At 48.5% G+C, this 24,159-nt stretch overlaps 1 long non-coding RNA gene across 5 annotated transcripts in view; it reads left to right on the forward strand.

Moving 5' to 3' along the window:
• Positions 1–11,641, forward strand: part of LOC146439379 (uncharacterized) — a 43,121-nt gene extending 31,480 nt beyond the window's left edge. Inside the window, exons 3-4 of one of the 5 annotated variants that reach the window (XR_014850777.1) lie at positions 5,437–10,236; positions 10,435–11,641. This is a non-coding gene — a long non-coding RNA (uncharacterized LOC146439379). Of the gene's footprint in view, positions 1–5,436 lie in introns of all 5 variants that reach the window. The other 4 variants (XR_014850774.1, XR_014850773.1, XR_014850775.1 and 1 more) reach the window with 4 other exon arrangements.
• Positions 11,642–24,159: the final 12,518 nt, after the last annotated feature.

Consider the following 24,159-nt stretch of genomic DNA (forward strand, 5'->3'; position numbering starts at 1 on the left):
TGAGTGGCCTTTGTAGGTGTCCCGATTAATTCACTGCTGGCCGGAGCAGGGACTCTCGCCACCCTTCCATCCGGACATCTGGCATTTCAGTGCACTCCAGCATCCCAAATGATGTGCTCCTGACCCTTCCAATTCAGCTCCTCCTCAGGAGTATTGTCACTTGGTTCTTCCTGGCGTGCCTGAGACCAAAGTGGCTGGGGGCTCCTGGGGCCGCCCTATCTCCCCAGGCCAGGCATTTTTGCAGGGAAGGCAAGGGTGGGAGAAGAGGGCTTTGCAGGAGTTTGCCTGCGACCTCAACTGGAGGCAGGGTAGATGCCTGCATCCCTGGCTATCCCTCAATGCTCCACAGTGCCTGAAACAGGGTATAATTCACACCTTCACCACACACCCAAATAGTGCCCAAGCCAAAGAGAGGTGAGCACCTGCCAGCTGCATACAAATATTGTCTGGGTGTCACGGCAAATATTAGGCACAGGGCCTGGAGCATGCCCAGCCTCCCCCCGAGCTCCATGAAGACTGCTTGCCCGCAGCAGGCCTGGCTTTCCCACAGACATTTGCAATGACATGGCACCACTGGCTGCTGTTTTCTTTGGATTGAAGCCAACTGCTTATGGAAAAGCAGCTGAAGCAGCACGGACAGCAGGTAGAACAGAGCTGGGTTGGGGGGAGTGCCCTGCCAATGCAGTGGCTCACTTCCCCAGCATGGCATGGTGCAAGTTGCCCAAAACCTCAGATGTAGGATGGTGGTTTGGCAGAGTCATGACTCCGTGACAAGAGCCATGACTGAAAGAGTTTGACATATCTACACTCATTCGTGTGATACTTGGAGCCAAAAGAGGCTTCTAAAAACGTCTCCTCCTGCTGCCAGAGGTCCAGGAGAAAATAACTCCCTTTAATAGCAGCTAGGGGGCCTAATATCAAACCAGGTGTTTGAGCCCTCTTACACCCTTGCTACTTACTGCCAGGCTTTTGCCCCTGTAAAATCTCTTTGAAGGTCATGCAATGAGCACTCCATGCCAACCCAAATTAACCAGCCCATGGCTGCCTGGGAGCTGATGACAGTGTGTGGAGTGTGTCTTGCCACCACATCATGCTGGCTGTGCTCATCTTGCCCAGCTGAGCCACTGACCCAGCTGCAACGTGGTTAGAGACACTTCTGAGATGGCTGTGCAGACTGCTGGGGTGCTGAGCGCTGGCACTGACAAGCCCAGGATCTCTATTTGGGCCTCAGGGCCAAAGTTTTCCATGAGCATCAGCTTCTAGCCTGGAAAATAAGTTTGGCAACAGGGTCAGGTTTCCAGCTGAGAAGAATGAATGATCTCACCACCAGCTAGACTATTTCCAGAATGACATTTCCCAAATGGAGTGCTCCAGTGCTAAGCTCCTCTGAAGCAGCACTGGTGGCACATGGCGGAGCCAAGCTGTTTCCCCATGTGCCAGCTCAGCTTCATCATTTCCTTTGCTTAGCCCCTGTGTGTTAGGGATTTCAGTGCAGAGACCTGGCTGGTTTTGCATTTCCAGCCTCTTTCTGTGTTTGCCTCTCTGGGTCTGGATGTCTCTATCAGTTTTATGAGTACTGGTAATTCCCGCCTTTTCATCTCCCTTCTAAGATCTGTTTTAAATTCACACATCTGTTAATTTGTTGCTCATTTGGGATCCAGGCCTAGAGGTTGGGCAGCCATGGAGGCAGTCTCTGTTCCATAGTTCTCAGTTTAAACCCCTGTAATTCCCTTTGAATAACCTCTTCCCTTCTAGTCCTTTCAGTTTATCTCTTCTCTTCTCCCTTCTGCACATCCCCTCATCTGACCACACCAATTCTTACGCTTTTCACACCTGCTTTCTACTAATCTCAGCTTCCCACCTGTGACTTCTTGGCTCCTCTTCTTCTTCTGCCCCAGTGACCTGCTTGCTTCCCTGGTGGGAGAGAGGTTGCCACGTCACCCCAGCACTGTGTCCAGTGATCTGAAGTCCAACACACTTTTGTTGGACCTTGCCATACTTTGGCCAACAGGATGGCCACTGAAGTACAGAACTGAACAGCCCACACATTTGGAAAGCTCTCTAGAGCTGGTTTGGATGTAGGAGCTTGGACTTTTTTACATGTCTTCCCATCTTAGCTGCTCTGCTCAGGCTACTTGCATCAAAGGCTCACTCTTTCTCACTGAGCACTGCAAAGGCAGTTTGCAGGATGCAGCTAATGAAGGATGTGATTAGATCTGCCTCATTTGCCTCCATTGAAGGGAATGTGATGGCAGCCCATTGCCAATCTAGCTTTTTCCAGTTTTATAGACATATAGTCATCTGCTTCAAGAAACCTGGGTTATTATTTGGCACCCCCTACTTTGCTGTGACTAGAAGTATGACTTATAAATCTGCTGTGTACATGATGTATTAGGCATTCTTCAGGACAGGATTGAGGGGCAGGGATGGAGCCAGGACCTCAGGACTGGGCTAGCAAGCTGCAATGAGGACACAGAGTTGAAAAGTGCTGCCTTCACACAGCAATTGTTACAGTCAGGCCTGCTTATACACTTAATGATCTTACATGCTTTTGCTCTCTGATAGCCAGAGGCTGGAAAGTGGCCTTTTACAGTGAGTAACTAAGAAATGAATAAAATATTTACAAGTACAATTGATGTGAGCTGGGAAGCTGGTGTTCCTGCCTCCCCATGACATTTGCCTCTCCCTGCCCACAGTCTTTTTTTGTGTTTCCCCTGCAAAGAGCCAGGGCACTGCAGCAGTAGCTCACTGGGCTGCTCTGCAAGAGACACCCAGCAAGGGAGGTAACTTGCTGCCCAGGAGCATCTCAGTACCCTGAAAAGGCACCAGCCACCTCCAAACCCATGTGCTACTGCTTCCCACTGGGTTTGTCTGCTGCAGGATGAATATCTTCCTCAGAGGATCTCAGTTGCTTAAATCCCACCCCTCTGAGGAGCAGTTGTTTGGGTTGGATATCCCAAAACTGCAAATGCAGATGCGAATGGCAGAGAAACACAGCTGACGGGCACTGGCAGTAGAGTCGTGACCCACAGGAGCTACTCTATCCCTGCGTAGCTACACTGTTGCTACCTCCCTGGAGAGCCGAAGTGCTACGTGCTCTGTGGGACATCTCGGCTGTGACGTTGGTATACTCTTAGTTGTACCAAGGATGGGTTTGAGTAATCAAGTCACTACGTGCCTTTTGTCCAGTGTGTGATATTCCAGGAACTTTCCTACACCAATGGTGTCACCCACGTGTGTGTAACTGTTACTGACAGCTGCTGACTCATGGGTGCAGCACACCAACGGTCTCCAAAATATCTGGAAACCTCATTCATTTTCAGGAGATGAGGAGAAAAAGGAGACTAAGACTTAGTCAATTAACTGTTGGCCTGTGACATAATGCACATAAGTGCACATGAAGAAAACATGTGTTCTGAAATGCTCCCCTGTGTCAGTTCCCTTCCCTTCCCTTCCCTTCCCTTCCCTTCCCTTCCCTTCCCTTCCCTTCCCTTCCCTTCCCTTCCCTTCCCTTCCCTTCCCTTCCCTTCCCTTCCCTTCCCTTCCCTTCCCTTCCCTTCCCTTCCCTTCCCTTCCCTTCCCTTCCCTTCCCTTCCCTTCCCTTACCTTCCCTTCCCTTCCCTTCCCTTCCCTTCCCTTCCCTTCCCTTCCCTTCCCTTCCCTTTTCTCCTCTTTGAATGAATGTAGGGGAAATCATGTCTGAGTGTGGAATATGAATTTTGGGTGAATTGTGGTGACATTTTTGAGTGGGGGGTGCAAGTGAGACTTCCTTTTGCCCCTGAATTGGTGGTTGACAAGTGGGAGCAGGGCAGGATGCTCCCAAATAGGGGTGCATGAGGCGGCCAGGATGCAGGGGGTTGAGCGGAGGGAGCTTTGGTGCTCTGTGGGAGCTGTGCCGGGCTGGGAACCGCTCTGAAACTGCTGACACAAGCAGAAGGGAGCCGAAGCAGCAGCGTGATCCCCGGCACGGCATCGCACACGGGCCAGTGGGAGGAGGCACGTGGCCTTGGGACAGTGGAGGTCACTATTTCTCCCTCTAAGGTCAAAACCGGCAAGCAGGCCGGTGAGACAGAGCCACCCACCCGCCCGCTTGGACACTCCTGCCCACCTGGATGGCAGTGGCCGGGGATGTGTCCGGTGATACGTGCTGCCCGTGGGGCAGGTGCAGCTCCGCCAGGGCTGGCCGGGGACAAGCAGCTTGTCACCCCCAGCTGCCCTGCTGCCTGCCAGCCGTGGGAGCTGTGTGCAGGGAGCCCCCGCGGCCCAGCTGAGGGCAGGGCGGTGCCAGCCCGAGCGCTGGGCACGGCAGAGCGTGTGGCCGGCCCCGCTCACGGCAGGCGCACGTTGCTGACCGCACGTACATGCCCGCAGCCCAGAAGGCCCTGGCACAGCCCGCGTGTCCCGGGCTCCCAGCCGCCCCTGCCGCGCTCCTTGTCTGCCTGCCAGCCAGTGCCCCATCGGCTTCCTCCCTCCCTCGCCCCGGCTTTCTTTTTGCTTCTTTTTTTCCCACTCGCCCTGTTGCATAAGGAGAGGCAGAGGGCGCAGAAAGAAGGGGCGGCAGCGGTGAATGGGAGGCAATAGGGGATGGGAGAGGGGCCGGGGGCATCACTGCTCTGACTGTTTCGAAAGAGCTGGGTGCTCATCCCATCACCACAATCGCTTCCAGAGAAGTCACTTCCTTCCCTCCTTCTGCTCTTTGTTTCACGCCACAAAGGAGGAGCGGACGGTCTCCGTGCCAGGCAGGGAGCATGTCCCCCATGGGGGGGCAGCGTGCTCCAAGCAGCTGCTGTGCCTACGACTGTGTCTTTGTCCTGGCTCCCGCTGCCCAAAGCAGGACGGTTCTGCTGCCAGGTGGGTCTGGGACCCCTGGGCCTCTGCCAGCATGGACTAAGTCTTTGCTTCCCCTCTTTCCCTGTGTCACATCAGGGTCTCGCTGTGACACATAGGGCTGGGTGGCCTGGCCCAGATTTTGGGGTAGGTGACTGACCCATCAGGACATCATACAAAGCACAGTGGTGGCTGGTGATGAGGAGCTCTGTGGCAGAAACACTGTCAGATAAAGCTTGCAGGACGTATATGTTGTCAACTCAAATGATGGATGAAGGATTAAAAGGGAGACACCAGACCTTTCTGAAACTTAGTAGTGTGCAGGGGTTGCTTGCATTCATGTTTGTTAGTGTTCTCCATGATGTTCAAAATGATGTCCATCTCCCTACTGTTCCTTCAAATCCCTGGCTCTTTCCCACCTTGTGCCAAGTCCTTTTCCCCCAGCTTTCTGACTCATGTCTTTTCCAGATTGAGCTCTTTGCACTGGTATCAGGGAAACATACTCCTGTATTGTCATGACCACAGAAAGGCAAGGGTACTATGGCAGACTCTTGGCCACAGTACTGTGCAAAGCCCTCTGATGCATTTTTCTGCATCTCTCTTTTGTAGGTGGCCCAGGGCAGAAGGCAACCAGGTGGACTCTGACTCCAGGTTTGAGGGGCATTTATGAGTTTTGCTTTCATTAGTCTGTGAATCCTACTTACAGCAACAGCACATTTTATCCTCTTTCTTTCATTTTTTGCCTTCCCTTTGTTTACTTTCCAAAACTGTCCAGATGAGTTCTCTTACTGGAAACAGTGAACTCATCCCTCATCCAGGCAGGCTCAGGTTCTCATGGTCACTGCCTTAGACTTCCCAATCACCCTACTGTTCATAGTAAGTCTCCTCCTTTAACTAGGAATAAAGGTCAAGGGTGTGATTTTTCCTTTGCATCCTCTCATGGTGAATGTGTCTTTCTGACTGTACTGCATGGCATCACGTTCACTCACCAAGGGAATGTCTGCTCACATCCAACATGCCCACAGATGTCAGGGGGAAACTTGCCTCAGTGAGACCTCATGCCAGCAATACATGTTGTGCCAGCAGCCTCAGTGCACCAGAGGGACTCACTCCATGAACATATACTCCTTGTGAAGTTTGTCCTGGCCACACTTACAGAGCTGGCCCCCACAGCCAGCCACATGCTGCTGTCACCTCCCCATGTGCATGTCTGAAGGAGCTTCTTAGTGACTTTGCCCATTTTATTCCTGACTTGTTTAGAAATCAGAAAGCCTGTTTTCCCAGACACACTGCCTTGTGCTGGCATAGCAGTCTTACACACACTCCAGCACTTGTGGGTGCTGTTGGATATAGTTCTGTGTCCTCAGTGTGGAGGTGCATCTCCCTTCCTTCACCCATGTTTCTTCTTTGGCATTTGTCCCTTGATCCTTTACCCTGAGGATTTTTCCCTGAGTTCTGTGCTGTCAGTCTGGCCGCATTTCCAGTCCCCTCTGACTGTCTTGTCTGTGGAGATGGTGAACGATGAGGCCACAGAACTGAGTGGGTGTCACAAATCACAATGGGCTCCACCTCATTTTCTCCTAAGCCTATGCCAGGTGGGCTTTTAGATCCCCACCAGTCTCTCATTTCAGAGAAGTCTGTCCATTAACTCTCAGGGCTGGAAAGTACAATTATGTGTGCTTGTATAGCTTGAATCTTCCCAAACAGCCCAAGTAAGTGGTTTCCACCTTTTCATCCAGTCACTTCCTGTAAGAAAAGACACATCCGTTCTCTTTGAGTCCAGGTCTTGCAAATGAGTACAAATCTTACACATGCCAGCACTGGCTTTCTTCTGTCCTCATTCCTGAAGGAGAATCTCCTGGCCTGCACGTACCTTTGGCTCTCCAAAATCATATTTGAATGAAGGAAATCTTCCTTCAGCAGAAGGTTTGTGCTTTGTTAACAAAAGGAAATCCCTGAATTTGTTGATGTTCTTGGGAAATTTCTCCAAGTCCTTTTCTCTGGTACTGCAGGGGCAGTGTGGACAGTGCTGATTTCTTTATGTGAGCCCAGCGTGTCTCAAGGCATGCTTGAGGCTGCGGGATGGTAATGAGGCCAGTCATTTGTTTGGGCTCCTGTGGATTATTCTGTCAGGGCCAAGCACTCTGCCAGTGAGCTTCTTTTAAGGACTGATTTTCTTTAACACAGTCAAGACTCAGACAGCCTATTATTAACCTCAGAGCCTGATGGCTTGCTTTGCATTCCCATTCCAGTCTGTGCATTCACTGATTCCAACACACAGCTACTCAACTTCCACGCACCCCTGTTGTCTCCCTGCACTTGCTTTGAGTCCTGCCTCACCAGACCACCTTTGCCAATGTTGCACCTCAGTGAAACTTGTTATTTCCTTTAGCCATCCACAGAGAAGAGGCCCTGTGAGGACAGTGTTGAGTTTTCAGTCATCCTGTCCCACTTACTTGTTCCAGCAATCCCATGGAGTAGGGAAACATGGCTTTGCTCTTCTAGATGGGCAAAGAGACATGGCAGCAGCAAGTGGAAAGCCAATGACATAGACAAAACTTTAATGCAAAGCCCCAGGGTGCCAGGCTTAGGTCAGGGCAAATGCCACCAATCCTGAAGGAGAATAGCAGGCACAACTGTGTATTTTGCCCATACCCAAGCAGCTGTGTCACCACTGACAGCAGGAAAAGATGAGAGGAGCTTTGCTAATAAGGGCTAATAATGCGATTGTGCCTGAGCTCAGACCTCCTGCTTAAAAAGTCCCTCGACATGTGAGGAAGCAAACAGCAGTGACCATAGTGGGGCAAACCTCAGAGACCACAGGAGGTCTGAGGGTGCCAGGCAAAAGAAGGGACAAGCCTATGCCAGCACATCTCTGTGGAGAGGTGAAGCAGGCATCCAAAAATAGCCCACCCTGCTGCCAAGAGCAGTGAGCCTTTGATAAACAGTTTAAAAATAACCGCAGTGGGAAAGACATTGCAGCTCCCTCCATCAGAACTGAATTTGTGTCCTGTTTGCGTTTCCATGCCCCTGCCAGCCTGCCGTGGAGCATGTTGCTCACGTGATGCCTGCTGCCTGCAGACACTGGCCCTGGCCGGGATGCAGGCAACTGTGAAAGGCTGGGAAGATGCTTGCCTATATTTTGCTGCTGCAGCAAGAGTTTGTCCTGGCTGGGAGCGGGAGCAGGGAGGCAGTCTGATGGGGATGTGCCTGGCCAGAGCTACAAGGTCCTTTTTGTGTTGTGGCTTCCCACCCTCCTGTTGACAAGAGGGGATGGCTTGTGTGGGTGTCAGGGAGAGAGGGGAAAAGGCAAGGAGGTCTGCCACAGCAAACTGGAGCCAGATGAGCCAAGGGCCAGTGTGTCCTGGAGAACCCTTCCCTAGAAAGGGGGGTTTGTGTGCCTTCACCCAGCACTGGGATGTGGAGTAGGGACAGAGAGGAGCCCTCCCTACCACCTCTCCACATCCCCAAGATAACAGTGCAGGCCATAGCCAGGGGATGCAGCCCCATTCCCGTCTGGCTGCCCTGGGACAGCAGCATCTCTCTCTAGGAAAATTGGGATTTTGAGGGCTGAATCCCCTGGTGTGCTGGTTCTGCTTGGGGGACCTCAAAGCTCTGGTCACCTGCACAGGAAGCCCTGGCACGCAGCAGAGCAGCAGGGCTCACTGCACCGAGACGTGATCTTGGATGCCATGGCCAGTGCTGTATGAAGGGACAACACTTTTATCCCCCTTAGCCCAAGGCCACCACACACCCCCTCCTCTGGGTTTGGGACACTGCCCTGGCCCCCTGCCCCAGCTCCCTGGAAAAGCCCCCTCCAGCGCATCAGGGCCTGGAAAGAAAAAATTATGTACTGACAGAAAAATCTCATACTTGGAAAGGTTATTGTATTGCTCTGGTGGGTGGGGGAGAGTGTGATGGAGGTGGGGCAAGGCAGGGGCCGACAATCCTTCTCCAATCGTTGTCACTCGTGCGCAGTGATCCTTGGAGAGCCCTTGCCGTTCTGCTGCCAGCAGGCAGGAGCCAATTAAGGGCAATTAGGGTGGAAGCGGAGAAGGCGCCCCTTTAGCTGCCGCCAGAGCGGCCACTGGGAGCGCTGGCAGGGCTCCACACTGTAAGGTTATTAGAGTTCTTCCCCATATTGTCCTTGGAAGAGATGCTCCGGAGCCGTCTGCTTGGAGCAGTGAGATGAAAGGGAGACACCCTTTGATGTGTTCACCCGTTCACAGAGTGCCTCTGCGGGGAATCAACCCGAGCACTTCTGCAGCACCTTCCACCGCTGTTAATCACCCAGGCTGGTTACCCTGATAGCTGAGGTTTCCCAGGCAGAGCATGAGCCCCCAGGGCACAGACATGGCTTCTCCCCCACATGGTGAATCCTTTTCCGTGAAACAGGATGCAGCAGGCAAGCTCAGAGAGCAGCAATGAGGACAGAGGATGTGGGGCAGAGGACCAGCCCATCTCCATGAGGAGAGGAAGAGAAGCACAGCTGACAATAAGCAGCCTGATTGCTGCCACACGGGCCATGACATGGTCCCAGGGCTCTTCCTGAGTGCCTGCATGCTCCACAGCTGGATACTGGTAATCTCAAAGCCTCCTTCGTATCTGCATGTACTGCCATAGGACACCAAACCTATGGACTGACAGTGGCTGAGCTTGCAACAGCCTTGCTGCATATTTTGTCCCAACATTTGCAAAATCCCCTTCCTTGGCCACTCCTTCCTCCCCTACAGCTCAGGCAGCTGAGGAACAACAGAGGCAGGAGATGGGGCAGCTCTGTGATGTGTCATGAAGACATCTACTTGGCTTTCTGGAGAGAGATGGTCCTTCCAATCCCTGCTCTGCAGGCCTGAGTACTCAGTGCCTCTGGGCACCAGTGTCCTGCCAACACAGAGATCCCATCACAGCACAGAGTTTCCTAATATGTTGCCCACAGCACCTTTATTCTTTCCCCTCTGCCTTCCTACCCTCCCATTCTGCTTCATGGACAGTCACTCTTCCTCCCTAGGGTCACACCTCCCCATCCTTATTCTCTCCCACTTTACTGCTCCCAGTGTCACCATGCCCATCCTGTGTTGCTCCCTGCATTATTCTCACTGCCAGAGAACTGCAGTGAGGGTGAAGCTGGAAGAGGAAATAGATGAGCTTTTACCACTGGGCAGGGGCTTTGATGGGGTGGGAGGAAGGTCCATGGCAACTCGCCATTTTCACAGAATCTGTATTTTTCCTGCATCCTGGAGCTGCTGCTGGATGGACTTCAACTTTGTCTTGACATGGAGGAGAGTAGGAATGCTGTCAATGCCAGGCATGAGTATTTCTGTTCCAGACTCCAGGCATTATTGGTTTGGGCCCAGTTCCCCAAAGTCCTTTGCAAACTAAGTGGCTCTACCGAGGTGACCCTTTGGGCAGGTCAGTTGCTCTGCCACCCTCCCTCTTTGGCTGGATGGCTCCTTGCATTTCCTGGCCAGCCAAGCCTGCTGTGCAAAGCTGCCTTATCCAGCACTGTACACAGAGCACGGTGGGAACAACAGGCTCTGAGCATGCTGCCTCACAGCCTCCAGAGCAGAGGTGGCCCCAGGGCACTTCCCAGGGATTTTCCACCCACAGGTGCCACCACCCTTCCGGAAGGAAGCAGTCAGCCTTGTTTTGAGCAGCTGCCTTGCAAATGCATCCTCTCGAAGTGGCATGCAGCTGCCTGACCCAGGACAGAGCAACCTGTGGCCTCAAGGAGTGAAACACAGCGTTGGAAACAGAAGGTGCTGTGCACAGACAGAGTGAGCAATGCTCTCCACCAGCTCCTGTGACTACATTTCTGCTTTTCAGTCTTTGTCAGGAAGAGGAATGATGTCTATAGTTTCTTTTCCTGCCTGGTGCTGCCTTTGCATCTGCTGCAGAGCAGAAATTCAAGGAGGTGGATGCAGACCCTGGTCTGCTTTGTGGAAATACTTCTAGTGATTTCAGGTTAGGTAAAGGTCTTTAATTTACAAATCCTACCTGCTGACCCCAAAGCAATTGAGATCCTCTCAGATTTTGGCCAGCATTGCTCATACTTTTGTGTAGCTCTAAACAGGAAACAATACTCTTGAAAAAGCCTCTAGCAGCTCCAGAACGGGTCCCTGGAAACTTGGTGAGCTAGTTGCAATGCAGAGCTCAGAAGTGCTCTTTCCACATGTGCTACCTCTTGGAAGCCAAGGAGGGATTCCCAGGGCCAGGAAGAGAGAGTGTATGCCACCATGTGGCAGCAGAATCCCAAGTGTGGAGCTCAGGAGAGCTTCAGGCAGGCCCATCTCATTGCTCAGGCTGGAGAACAGCCTGGCCCTCCCATACAGAACTTCAGCAAGGAGTTATAACCTTCTGTGGAGTGACAGGGAGGTGCTGTACAGGCACCCTGTACCATCTCCAAAGGCACCAGCCACCCACTCCCTGAAGGTAACATTTATTCTGCAATTGAGCAGCCCTGGAATTTATGATGGAGGACAATATTCATCTGAGAATTGTGTTCCTGCACCAAAGACCCATTATTCACAGTGACAGCCTGCAGAGCTGAAAATAAACAAAGAACAAAGTCAAATCAAGTAGCTTTGGACAGAAACCACCCTGCCTCAAGGCAGAAGACAAATTCTAAGCAAGAGAGACAACTTCTGAAGAAGAAACTCCTTTGGAAGCACATTATCCCACTGATGCAAAGCTTTTTGCCTTTCACTCAGAAACAACCGAAAACAGCCAGAAAACTTTGGGCGAGATAGAGGCTTAATTTGATCCAGGCTGTTCTTATCTTCTACATTTTAACTGAAAAAAAAAAAAAAGAAGAAAAGTTTCTCATCTTTCTGGCAAAGAAGAGAGCCCTAAATATCTGAAGTTAATATAAAAAGCCACTGCATTGTTCATAGTCTGAATTATGGTCCAGTGAGGACTCTGAGCTGTCATTCATATCAACAGGCTCTTAACTGTAAACTCAGCAATGGCCACTCAAGCCTTAACTTCCCTCACTATTGCATGTTGCCTGAGGATGTCTTTATCCCCAAGACTCTGTACTGCCCTCCTAGACAGCAAAATGCCTATTTCTGCCTTCTAAACAGCTCTTCCAGGGCATTGCACAGTAACTGCTACACTGTATTCTAAAAATACAACACTGTCATCTTAAAACATATTTGAATATTGAAAGGAGTAGTATGGGGACAACTACCTAGTTAGGTTACTTGGGTATTTCATTCTCTTAAGTGCTACATTGTAATTTGAAGGTGTGAATGAAGCTATTGACAAGTCTGAGGTCTTTTGCCCTAGAGATCAAGGTAGTCCAAAGGACCCGTTCCCAAAAAACCTGGAGTAAACTTGTCTTGTGCATCTGGATCCATGCAAGCTACTGCTGTATCAAGGTTTAGCTGAGTGTGGTTGTTGGGCCGTGATCACTCCAGGTGTTTTCCAAATTCTCCAATTGTTTGCTCTTCAGAGCAAATGTGTCTAAGAGGCCAGATTGTATTGGCAGACCTCCAAGGCCTTGTGCTGATTTGCCCTGGTGGAGACTCCAACCTGTTGTTGCTGTCTAGGAAAACCAGATCCGTGTGTCCTTGAGAAGAGCACATAGAAGATCACAGTGTGGACTGAGGCAAAATGGACCAGGTCTACCCCTTCTGCTTCCCTCTGTGCTTGTGCAGGGCAGAGCAAAGCATCGACTCAGGAGGCAGGGTGAGCCTGTGAAAACCAGATGCTGCACAGAGGAGGAGGAAGGACATGGAGTCTTCAGTATCAGGATGTGAATGTGGGACCCCAACTTGCACAGGTCATCCAGTTGGGCTCACACTCCAGCTCACAGTGGCTGGAGAAACAGGTCTTCATGTACATCAGCAAACACTCAAAACAAAGAATAAAGCATTTAAAAATACTGTCCTGCCTGGTTGCTCTAGATGAGTTTGTAGTGAATCTGGAGGTGCCTGTTGTCTGGTGTGCTGTGCTCTGGCTATGCTGCCCACCAGCTGCATGGCGGCAGGGCTCGGCACCGTGGGTCACCAGGGACAGTCACCTTAATCAGCTTAAACCACAGCTTGACTCAGGCCTCCAGCTGTGCCACCCATCCCAAGGGAAGGTCTCTGAAACAGAGAGTGACCGCCCTGAAAATTCCTCCTGTGGTCACTTTTGTAAAGCCCTGCTCAGCTCAGAGAGGGACGGGGAAAGCAGTTAGTGGCATTCTGCCCCTAAAAAGCAGAGTGTTTCAGCTGTGATTCATTTTGTCTGGGGATTTGGCCTGTTTTGCTAATTTGTGGGAAGCCAATTCAGCAGAATTGGTAACCAGTTGTTTGCTGATGTTGCCGTTGGGATGGAAGTTTGTCGCCTTCCCACCTGGGATACATGGGGGATATTATTGCCAACACAGATTGGGGCACGGCATCATTTCCTTCATAATCTCCTTGGAGATGTGCAGAGATGGGCTTCTTGTGTCTGTGGGGCTAGTCTGGCCTATTTTTTCTTTCTTCCTTTGAAAGAGCAATAAACACCTTTGGACTGCCTCATGGAAGACTGAGTTGTAGCCCATTGTCCTCAATTTGCCTTCTGCTCCCACTGCCTGTTGTCTTTGCTCCTTTGTAGTATGTGTGAGGATGGATATGTCTGTCCCAAAAAATTGTCTGAAGTCATTTTGCAGTCCCTTTGACATGCGACAGACCACTTGTGGCCCACAGACCACAGGCTGAGAAACACTGTATGGGGTGATGTCTACTGAGTTGCCTCCCAGAACTCAGGTTCTCTGAAACACACACACAAAAAAGCAGTTTCTGTCCTGGAAAAGACATTGCCTTGGGCAGACCAGCATGGAGGAGGCAAGGACAGGGACACCCCAATCACCCAGCGAGGCTCTGTCCTCCAGCCCAGGGACCTGACTCTTCCAGATTTGCAGCCTGAGCAGCCCAGGTGAAGATTTAGGGGGTCCCACTTGCAGCTGTGCTGTGACATGAGATGGGGATGCTGGCAAAGGGCAGGCAGGTAAGGGAGGCGCAGAGTGGGTCTGTGGTGGGAGGGAGCAGAGGGGGAGGAGGGAGCTCTCGACAGCCCCACCACACTCCAGCAATCAAAGCCCAGCCTCTGTAATTAATACTATTTAGCCCAGGTTAGTGGCAGAGGAAAATGTCTCTTGTCAGCCTGGCTTTGCCCACTGGCCCTGATTTAGCAACATGAAAGCATTTTTTCAGATTAACTGTTCAGTGAAGGAGATAAAAGAGATGACCATGAAATGTTTTCTTTAATGTGATGAATGTAAAGGGACTGGTAGAGCTGGAAAGGCTGAGAGGAGAGAAGAGAGAATGCTCTAACAGCAGATGGGGCTGGGGTGGGAAAGGGGTGTAGAGCAGAGCTGGGGGGCTGGGATGGAGGGGGTGTGAGGTAGGGGCAGAACTGGGGGGAGTCCAGGACAGGGCTGGCAGGGGCCCCAGGATGGGAACGAGTAAATAACCAGGATGGAGGCTAGCAACAGAAACACATCTGAAAAGAGAATTATGCTAGCAACTGTAATTGTTACAGATGTATACATAGATAGATATGTATATATGCATGAGAGTTTTTTAAGGCTTTTATGAAGTTGCAGTCTGAATGCCAAATTTCACTGCTTATCTCTACTACTAAGCTAAAAAAAATGTTGGTAGCTAGGAAACAAAGTGAAGTAGTAAAGCTCCATTTCTAACATGATGTGGTTAGGATATTTTGGGGAACAGTGATGCTGCTCCTACTTTGTAAAACCATACCAGGGGGTTGAAAAGCTATATTTAAAATCTAAACACAGTTTCCTACCATCCCTTAAAAGACATATCACTGTCATGTGGTCCAAACTGGCCTTCAATGGCTTTCAATGTGCTTTTAACTATGCATTGCTGACAGCTTAGATTTTAAACTTTTCTCAAGATGGATGATGAAGTTGGTCTGACCCACTTAAGATTAGTTTCTGGTTTCTGTGTATTAGAGAATAGGGGTGGGTTCTTGCCAGAATAAAAAACTACTAATTTGTAGGAGAGAGGGAGAAAATCCAAAGATCCTAGGGTTAGGGTTAACTTGATCCCAGTCAAGTTAGTTTTTGCAGTTGTTTGCAGAAAAAGATTTCACCTTGATGTTTTTATGTATTCCAGGGACAAAAGGGAGAGTTGTAAAATAAGGTGATTTCAGTTGAGAGGTTTTCATTGAAAGGTAATTATGCACAAGGCAGAGCATGGAAGTCCTTATAGATAAGAACCCAGTCACCCAGTACAGGCTGATCATGCTAAAGGGGATGTAACTGTACAGGCAAGCAAGCAATAATTATCTTCCCAGGATGTTCAGTGAGAAGCTCAGACATGCATAAAGGCATCAGCCCAGTTCGGCATTAGGTCGGCTGGTCTGTAAGCAGATCAGATATCCTCACACCAAGCTCCCCTTTTGAGCCAGCTCAGCTCCTCTCCCAAAGGTCAGAGGAGACACAGGAAAGGTCCCTGAGCAGGCAATGGAAACACTGAAAGAGAGGTGAGGCTTGAATGCAGATAAGAAGAGTGAAAATTAATTGATCTGAAAAAGCACTGTCATTGTGGGGTATAAAATAATGAGTGGGAAGTCCCTTTTATTTACTGAGGGGCAATAATAGCAGAGGGCAGATGATAACACTGAAAGGGTGACATTTTAGGGCTCTTTAATCTAGGAGAGAGAGGCATAATGAGCAGCTGGGGTTGCAATTTAAAGCCTGGCAAATGTAAATAAGAAATGAGGCATGTTGCACAAGGGATGCTGGCACACACTGAAATAGAGTGTGTGTGGAGGTTATGTGGGGCTCACCATTTCTCAATGGCTTTGTGTCCAGACAGGCTGATTTTCTGGGAGATAAAAACAAGTTACTGAGCTCAACTGCAGTGATGGCTAAAATTCAGTGGCAGAGCATTAGTCAGGCTAAGAATTCCTGCCTTTTCTTCATTCAGGCAGAGACTTGACTGAAAAATACTCCACTCACCCAAGCACCTCACCCATAGGGACTGTCCCAGGGTGGAGGTGAACGCAGTCACCTTCAAAAGGGGCTGTGATGTTTGCATGGCTGAGAAAAGCGTGCATCCCTTTATTGTCTGGGGGAAGTGGGATTAGCCTGTGTGGAAGCAGCTGCCAGCAAGGTCTTTGAGAGGAGGCCTGAGGCCAGGAGGAGTCATTGCAGTGTCTGCAGGAGCATGTCCCCTGCCACACATGCTGACCTGGGCCAACCACTGTGAGAGCCGTGCTGGGTGATCCCTCCTGTCCTTGACAACCTGCCTTCCTGGGAGAACAAAATGCTTGAGCCTCTGCACTCCATAAGTGCTTCCAGCAGCTTGTGCCAGGCCTGCTCAGAGTCACCATCCCTACTCCCTGGGAAGCCTTTCTGTGAAGGCTCTGTAGACATTTCAGGACAAGCCTCTGCATCCCTTCTTTCCTCTGCTCAGAAAGGTTTCCAAGGCTCATCCATAGCATCCGTGTGTGTTTCCCTTGGACCTTTCAGGATCCCCTAGTGTTTTGCACCCCTAGGGCATAGCTCTCCATGTGCTCCCTCTGACCATGCCTCCTGTTCTCGCAATCTCCATTTCTATGAAATGTCCTAAGCCTCCATAGGCTCAGCTCATGTGCTGTGACCCATCCTGCTAATCTGCAAGCAGCTGCCCTGGCTGTCAGCACATCCCAAGTTTTTGGGGTAAGGGCAGTCCATGCCAAAAGCCCTACCTTGCCTCTGGCATGCAGAGTGGATCAAGTACTGCACAGGAGATAGAAAAAAAACCACCTGCCAGTGATGACTAAGTATTAATGTTTTCCCAGAACATGGCAAATCTGTCAGCCTGGAGCCCATCATTGCAAATAATTTTTTTTTTTTAAAAGCAAACAAACAAACTGGTGGAAGTCTCCCAGCAGCAGGTGCTGCCTCCATGTGAAACCCAGACTCACAGCCCATGGTTTGCAGTTGCCTGTTTATTCTGCTATTTATAGCTGGTCAAATCTTTCCATCCTGCCTCGTGTTTCCTACTTGAGCTATCTTACTAATTAATATATTTACTGTTAGTATTTTAATAAAACAAACAAAAAAATTGAATGAAAAATATTGCGTGTGACCAGGGTGCTGCTGGCTTGAGGTGTTTGGGAGGACGTGGGCCAGCTGGGGAAGCTTGTGCTGTAATGGGTGTTGGAGAAATGGTAAGATGGGAAAAGAGGTGGTGTACATCAAAAGCATGGGACAGAGCTCAAGAATGGGTCTGTCTTCGTGGTGTGAACTGCAATATTTTCACTGGCTCTGCCTGAACCACTCCTTATTTTGTGCCAGCTGTTGCTGTTTTCTCTGGTCCCAGCTAGGGCAGCGCCTGTTCCAGCTGTGGCAAGTGGGCCCTTGGCTAGAAGGCTTACAGACACAGGAAAATTAACATTGTGTCTGTCTAAGGGGAAGCTGTTTAACTAAGAGACTGGCTGGCCATGGTTATGGAGAAGTTTGGCCAGGATGTGGATGCTGCAGGTGATGGCAGGCTGGCGACTGTGGCTGCCTGGTGAAGGTAGACAGTGACTCTGCAGCTGAAACCAGCCTGAAAACCTATGGCAGGGAAGAGTCCTGAAACCTTTGGGATAGGTGACACCAGCCAGCATGCAATAAATGAATTGAACAAACCATGCACAAAAAAACATCCATGTGCCACTGAACTCACTTTATCATCCACTCTTTTGCAGACATCCTCTGTACTGCTGCTACACGAGCCATGACTGCAGCCACCTCGCTGCATCAGCTTCACATTTTTCTTCAGTAGGATTGTATTTCCTGCCTTACATGCAAGTTTAAGCACTGCTTTATAGCCTCATGCAGACACCAACCATGTGCCTCTCCCTTACTTAGATTCATTTTACTTGCCAACAGAGCACAAGATTCTGTAAAGAATGGCTATAACTTGAGCTACTGCTTTGTAAGGAGGTGCTTTGGTCTGTGTCATGAACTCTGTAGGCTTTGTTGGCATTAAAATCCAAAAAGTTATCACCCATGATGACACTGCCTTTCTGAAAAGGGCAGTTTCTTTCATTTCATATTGGGTCATTTAGGCAATAAGCTCTAAATCTGACACTTGCTTCTCTTTCTTGGGTCGTACGTGATAAACATTTGTTCTGGATTTTTGGACAAGTGTGATTTGCACTACTTTGTGGAGGGAGTGTAGCCTACCTCGTTGTTGCATGAGTGGATATTTTCTCATTTTAGAGAGGATGGTATTGCAATACTACTGCTCAGCAGGAGACACAGGTCCACAGCCTGACACAAACCCCTAAGATACCTGTTCCCTCCAGGAATCTCCATGTCTGGAAAGTGGGGAGAGCCTTGCTGTGAATTGGTGAAAGTGGTGCGTGCCTCTGCTCCCAGAATAAACCTGGGCAGCTAAGTGGATCAGGTATAAAGTGTAGATAGAGAAAGCCCAGTTTTCCTTTTTTGAGTAGTTGTCTACCCAGGGTGCAAATTCTGAACTCTCTGAAAAGGCCAGTTGTGACTACAAATGTTTATAAAAATAATGTAGCTGATCTTAAAGAGGAAGTTCAGGGTGTGTTTTGTTAAACTTAGGAGGTCTGTGCTAAATGAATTTGTTACATATTTTTACACTGGCTAATTTTCAGGCTGGTTTTTTTAAACAGGGCTGCTAATGTAACCGTAGGATGGGACCGAACTGTTAGCAGCCTCAGGCACTGTCCAGCGATTCACCAAAGCATTTCACTCATACTACAGCTGATATTTGTGTGACATTCAGTGTGCCAGACTGGAACATTCAATATTTGGGACTCAGATTCCTCCCAGACAGAAAGGCGCTTAGGAGAGGCTTCAGTCTATCTCTGGGCTCCTTCCTTTTAAAAAAATCTGATTAAGTTAATTATGTTTTGTGAGAAAAAAAGAGGAATAGAAAAACAACATATGAGATATCAGTGAATAGAAATAGTAAAAGCTTTCTGAGCAAAAAGCTTGAAACAATGGATTCCTGCCATCTTAGCTCTCTCACCTTTCTTACTGGCTCAGTTGTGATTTACATTTCTATTGATGAAACAGTGATCCTGATGGGAAACAGCTCTGCAAATAACCAGAGCAAAATCCATGCATCCCTTCACAATATTCCAGCTCAGTATTTTAGTGGAATGAAAAACTGAAGAAAAGGATTTTTTTTTAATTGTCATTTTCTTTGGAAACTGGGCAATGGGGCTATTTCTTCAGAATTGCCTTGGCAGATGTAGCAGCACACGGACTGGATGCTCCAGAAGGGTAGGCTCTTTCTGTAAAACACCACCCCCCATTCCAGCTTTCTGACCTAAACAATTTTTTTAATGCCAAATACATTTTCTGATAAGACTTACAGGGGTCTTTAAGAATCTTTTCAAAAATCAGATTGGAAAAAGGTCTAATGGCCCTTCCTCCATCTGGTACAGAAGGGAGTTAACAGCATAACGATGCGAGAATGTTTAGCAGTTCATGCGATTGCACAAATGTTTCTTTTATTCCTAGAAATGGGAACCAAAAAGGGTTATGAGTTTGACAGATTGCCCCATTCTACACTGTCAGTTGCTCATTTCACTTCCAACGATACACAGCTGCAACATGTTTGATGTGCCTGTGAACCCAATTCAAAGCAGTGAACATCTTCCTAAATATTTCTGCAACAAAACCTGTTCAATAGACTAAATTATCTACAGGAGGAGTCCTACAGGAAGCACCTGCACTTTGGTATTTAGTTCAGCATTGTGTTACCTAATGCTGTTGACCTGTTCTGTGATCTCAAAAAAAAAAAGCTTTTTTATTTGTTTCCTCTCAGATCCCATCACTCTTTTGTCTCCTTATGTGCTGAGTGCTTCATAGCAGAATCTGTCTCATCTCCTTTGTTTGTAGGAGGCTCTGTGTGGCTCAGTCAAAGCCCATAGAGAGGGATGTTGTACGAATAGTGCTTGTCACCTGGGCAGAACAGCGGAGAGGTCTGTCTGGTTTGCCCTGTTCTATGGTGTGGCACTGGACCATTTTATGGTGTTGTGAAAGTTGATGATGTGTGTGAAGAGATCAGACCTCACCTTGGAATGCTGCTGCAGTTCCTGGTTGCTGGCACAGTAATGCAGCAACACAGATGAATTTCCTGCTGATGCCTGGACAAGATGCAATATAAAGCAGCTTGAAGGAAGATTTGTTCAATTCTAGCTTCAAAGAAGCAGGAGGTATTTTTGTTGAAAGAGGAGCACCAGCGTGGTCCCCTGTAAAGGTGCAAGTGCTGCTCTGAGGCCTGAGCTGCAGTAAGTGAAGTTAAATCTGTGGGGAGCAGCAGAGTTAAGGAAACACTAATGGCTTCTAAGGGCTGGATTGCAGTGCTGGAACTCCCTGTGCCTCACACACTTACTCTTACAACACCCTCCAGTCCAATTCAAATCCTCTGCTGGGCTGTGTAGCAGACAGCAAAGGCTCGACATGGTGCCTGGACACCAGGGACTGTTTGATGCCTTTGATGCCCATCAGGGGTGCCACCCCAGTCCATGTGCCTGCAGCAAACCAGCAAGGGCAATTTTCAACCACAAGGACTACTCTGAAGAGACAATGTTTTGGGCTGACACAACGTGCACTGAAGGCAAGCAGTTCACTGGGTGAGAGAGTAGAAAATTTCATACCAAGGTGTTACTAGCTGTAAATGAAAGAAGAGCATATGAAAAAGGAAGACAGTTTTCGGTAGCTTGGATCAGTCTGAGCTGTTAAGACTCCAGTTTGTGTAGCACTTTAGTCCTGGAGCATTTAGGCTTTTTATGTAACCTAGCTACTCAGCTTTGGCCTGTTCTGTCACATGGGGCTTCTTACAATTGCTGGACCAAAAACTTGGTTGCATGTAGGTTTTTTTTTTTTTAATGTTTAATGAGAATAAAAACCATATGAAGGCAATGAGATAAAAATCTCGTGACATCTGTTTGCACTTTTAAAAATTGCATGAAAACTGAAAGCATGCAAATAAGCTCAGCATTTCATGAGTGGTGAGCAGTCTTCCTTCTGCTTGTGTGTCAGCCTGGAGCTGCTAATGACTGGACAGGTTATAACTACAGATAAGAGAAAGCCACAGGAAAACAGCACTTGATGAATAAAGCAAAGTCCCAGCTTTCAGTACTGCTGGAGTCCCCAGACAGGTGGGGTATGACAATCTTGAGCAGTCCTGAGAACTGCTGACTCCATCAAGCTGGCTCAACACAAAGCCTGTAGTGACTCTGGAGCAGACAATCATTTGCCTGTCTTTCAAATAATTCTGCCACTATCTAACCCTCCTCCTACATCCTGGAGGTGCAGGTGTTATTCCAGAATGTCACCATGACAGCCAGGTCATCCCCAGGCTTGTAGTCAGGCAATCAAATGCAGGATGCTTCAGGTTTCTCTACAGGTGCTGCAGACATTAAAGCGTGGGAGGTCGTGATGGGCACAGTAGCCAAAGCCTGAAACTGTGCTTGCAGCACCAGAGAAGAAAAAGAAAGGGGAGCACTGGAAGTGTGCATGTGGAGTGAATCCCTCTTTCCATCCCATGTCCAGCAGTGGCCAGCACCAGATTTCCTAGGAAAGATGTCATAGCTTGGAGGGGTCAAGTGTGGATTAAGCATGTCTGCTATTCATCCTCTGTCATGGGTATACATGCTAGCTAAGCTCCTCAGTCAATGAGCAGCCAAAGACAGGTCCTGGACCAGGATAACTCATACTCCTTCTGACACAAATGGTCATTATTTGCAGTGTTTCTGAGCCTTGCTGACTGCTTTCAAAATGATAGAAGTTGGCCTGATGGCACAGAGATAACTGAAGTCAAACATATTCCCCCCGCTCTCTGAGAGGGAAACTCCCTTGGCCAACTCTCAAAAGCCAGCAACAAGAATGAGAAGAAAAATTGCATAACTTACTGTTATTTGCAATGGCCCTGTGCCTTCTAGCTACCCAAGCCACTTCTGAGTACTGCTGAGTTTATGGGTAGTGTTAAAAATATGTGTATTCCACTGGAATTCCCCACCCTTTAACTTTTTTACCACCATCATTTCTGTGTTTGTGAGGGAAAAGGGCAAGTGTTCCCGACTGTCCCTTTTAAGACTACTGGAACTCTCATATTGATGACTCTCTTTCTCTTTCTCCTTGCTGAGGCAATGTTCATCCTGGAACTGTCAGGGTCTTGCCAGACAAGAGTTAGCCCACAGCCACTATCCCAGTGTTATCTCCCGTGGGTGTGGGTGAGCAGACCTGTAGCAGTGTCTGCATAGCAGCTGATACAAAAATGCTGGGGCCTCAGCAGTGATCCCACTGTGCCTACAGTGCCAGCCTCCTCCCCAAGCATTGCTACCTGTCACTTAGAGCCCCATAAAGCCCACGAGTCTGAGAAGGGCTCCAGGATACATTTATTTGTTTTCATACCCTGACTTTCTCTTGCAATGGGGATCCCTCTTCACTGAACCACTGAGGAGTGTCTCCTCAAGCTTCATCAAGTCCTTTCTTATCCAGCAGGCATTTGGATCAGTTTTACCTCATTATACATCTTCCTTGCTTCATTACGCATCCTTTTTGTACTATTGTATATCTTCCTTTCTAGATCATTAAAGCAATCAGCACGTGGAAGTGAAGAAGGGCTGCTGATCAGTGAGGGAGCCTTGCCAGGGAGGAAAGAGGAATGAAGGATAAGCATTACTGTGTTTGGGTGCAAGCATGTCAGGCTCTGGGATCAGGGAAATTCAGGAGTATTGTACAATGCAAGGGATCTCAAGATGCTAAAAATACAGACTTACCAACAAATGCAACAGTGCAGATTTGTAGAAGAGACTGGAGGATGAGTGGACAGAAATCCCAACAACACCAGACAGTTCCACTTGATAGGTCTACCAGTCATTGCCTTTGACTTCAGGGCTTTACTAAGGGAATTTGAAAAACACACTATATCCCATTAATTGTTGTTGGAAAGCTCTTCTTGAGTTAGCTGACTCTTCTCTTTAGGTCAGTCTAGCAAAGAAAAGCTCCTCCTGACTTGAGGCCCTAAGGTAGTAGCTCTTGGGTTCTGTGTGAGGACATTACCTGTGGGAAGGGAGAGCCTAAGAGAAGCTCTGTCAGAACAAAGTAGTGAGAAAATGGATGCTAAAATGAGGGGAGAGCCATCACATGGATAGAGAGGTGATGGAGCCTCACTCCAAGATATCTGTTAAAGTCAGCTGGCTGCAAGGACTTTCTTTGAAGTAACTGCAAGTTGTTCTCTGAGTAAGAATTCAGAAGCAGAATCAGGTGATGCTTGGTGGTACAAATGTGACTGCAGTCAGAAAATACTCTCTTTTCCTTGAGATACAAACTCACTAACCTCTGTGGGATGGCGGGGACAGCACTGGAAATGAGAGCAAGAATTGCACAACACGCTATGACAGAAACCAGGCTTGACTCCCAGCCAGTGTAAATTTGAACTAAGTGTTATACTGGATCAGATCAGAAGTCCACCTAGTTCATTCTCTAGCTTTGACAGCAACTAAAGTATAAAAACTGGGCCTTGACAGAAGTATCTTTTCACTTCTGCACCCTTTTAGCATCTGACAGCTTGCACCACAGACATTTCCAGAGATGGAGCTAGACCATTGTATTTGACCATGAGAGGCTTCTCATCACTGTTGTGCTGTTTGAGCCACTGAGACAGCTGTTTTCCACAATATCCTGCAGCAATGAGTTCCCCTTTCCGATGTGAAAGGGGGTAACCAAGTGGGTAGAGAGGCCAAATGAATATTTGCTGCCCAAATGGCCTCCCCTCTCTCCCCCCTCAACATACACAGAATTAAAAACTATAAACCTTACAATGAGTGCTTATGAAGAACTCCTGCATCTGCACCACACAGAAAAAAATGGGAAAATCCAACTTCAAAATGGGTTGTTGGTCATTCCACATGAATAACATCTTTGTGGGAATTTTGCCAACTAAATTTAATTGTGATGCTGCAAAAATATTGTGTAAATAATGTTTCTGTGATACATGTGTTGCAAGTTATTACCAAGCCATAAAGGAGCTGGGAAAGAAGAAACTGAAACACAAAATGCTCTGTGACGCCAGAACACCTTCTGGTGAGTATCAGTTTGCAAACCACAATGTAAGTTTATGCCCACAATTTAATTGACCTCCTGAAAGCAAAGGTAAACAGGAATAGAAGGGCAGGCGTCTGCGGTTCTCTCTTTCCTCCAGAGTAATTGTTTCTCCATCAAGCTCTGCCCTATTCCACTAGAATTCTCTCAGCCCCTGAGCAATGGAAAACAATACCTAAAAAACAACTCTTATCTTACGTGTGCAGGGAAGGCGACCTGTGAGACATGCTTGGCAATTTTGAGGACAGACTCACAGTTCCCAAATT

This window comes from Lichenostomus cassidix, chromosome 3, assembly GCF_008360975.1.
Source record: "Lichenostomus cassidix isolate B80296 chromosome 3, HeHo_3.0, whole genome shotgun sequence".
In the NCBI taxonomy this organism is placed as follows: domain Eukaryota; kingdom Metazoa; phylum Chordata; class Aves; order Passeriformes; family Meliphagidae; genus Lichenostomus; species Lichenostomus cassidix.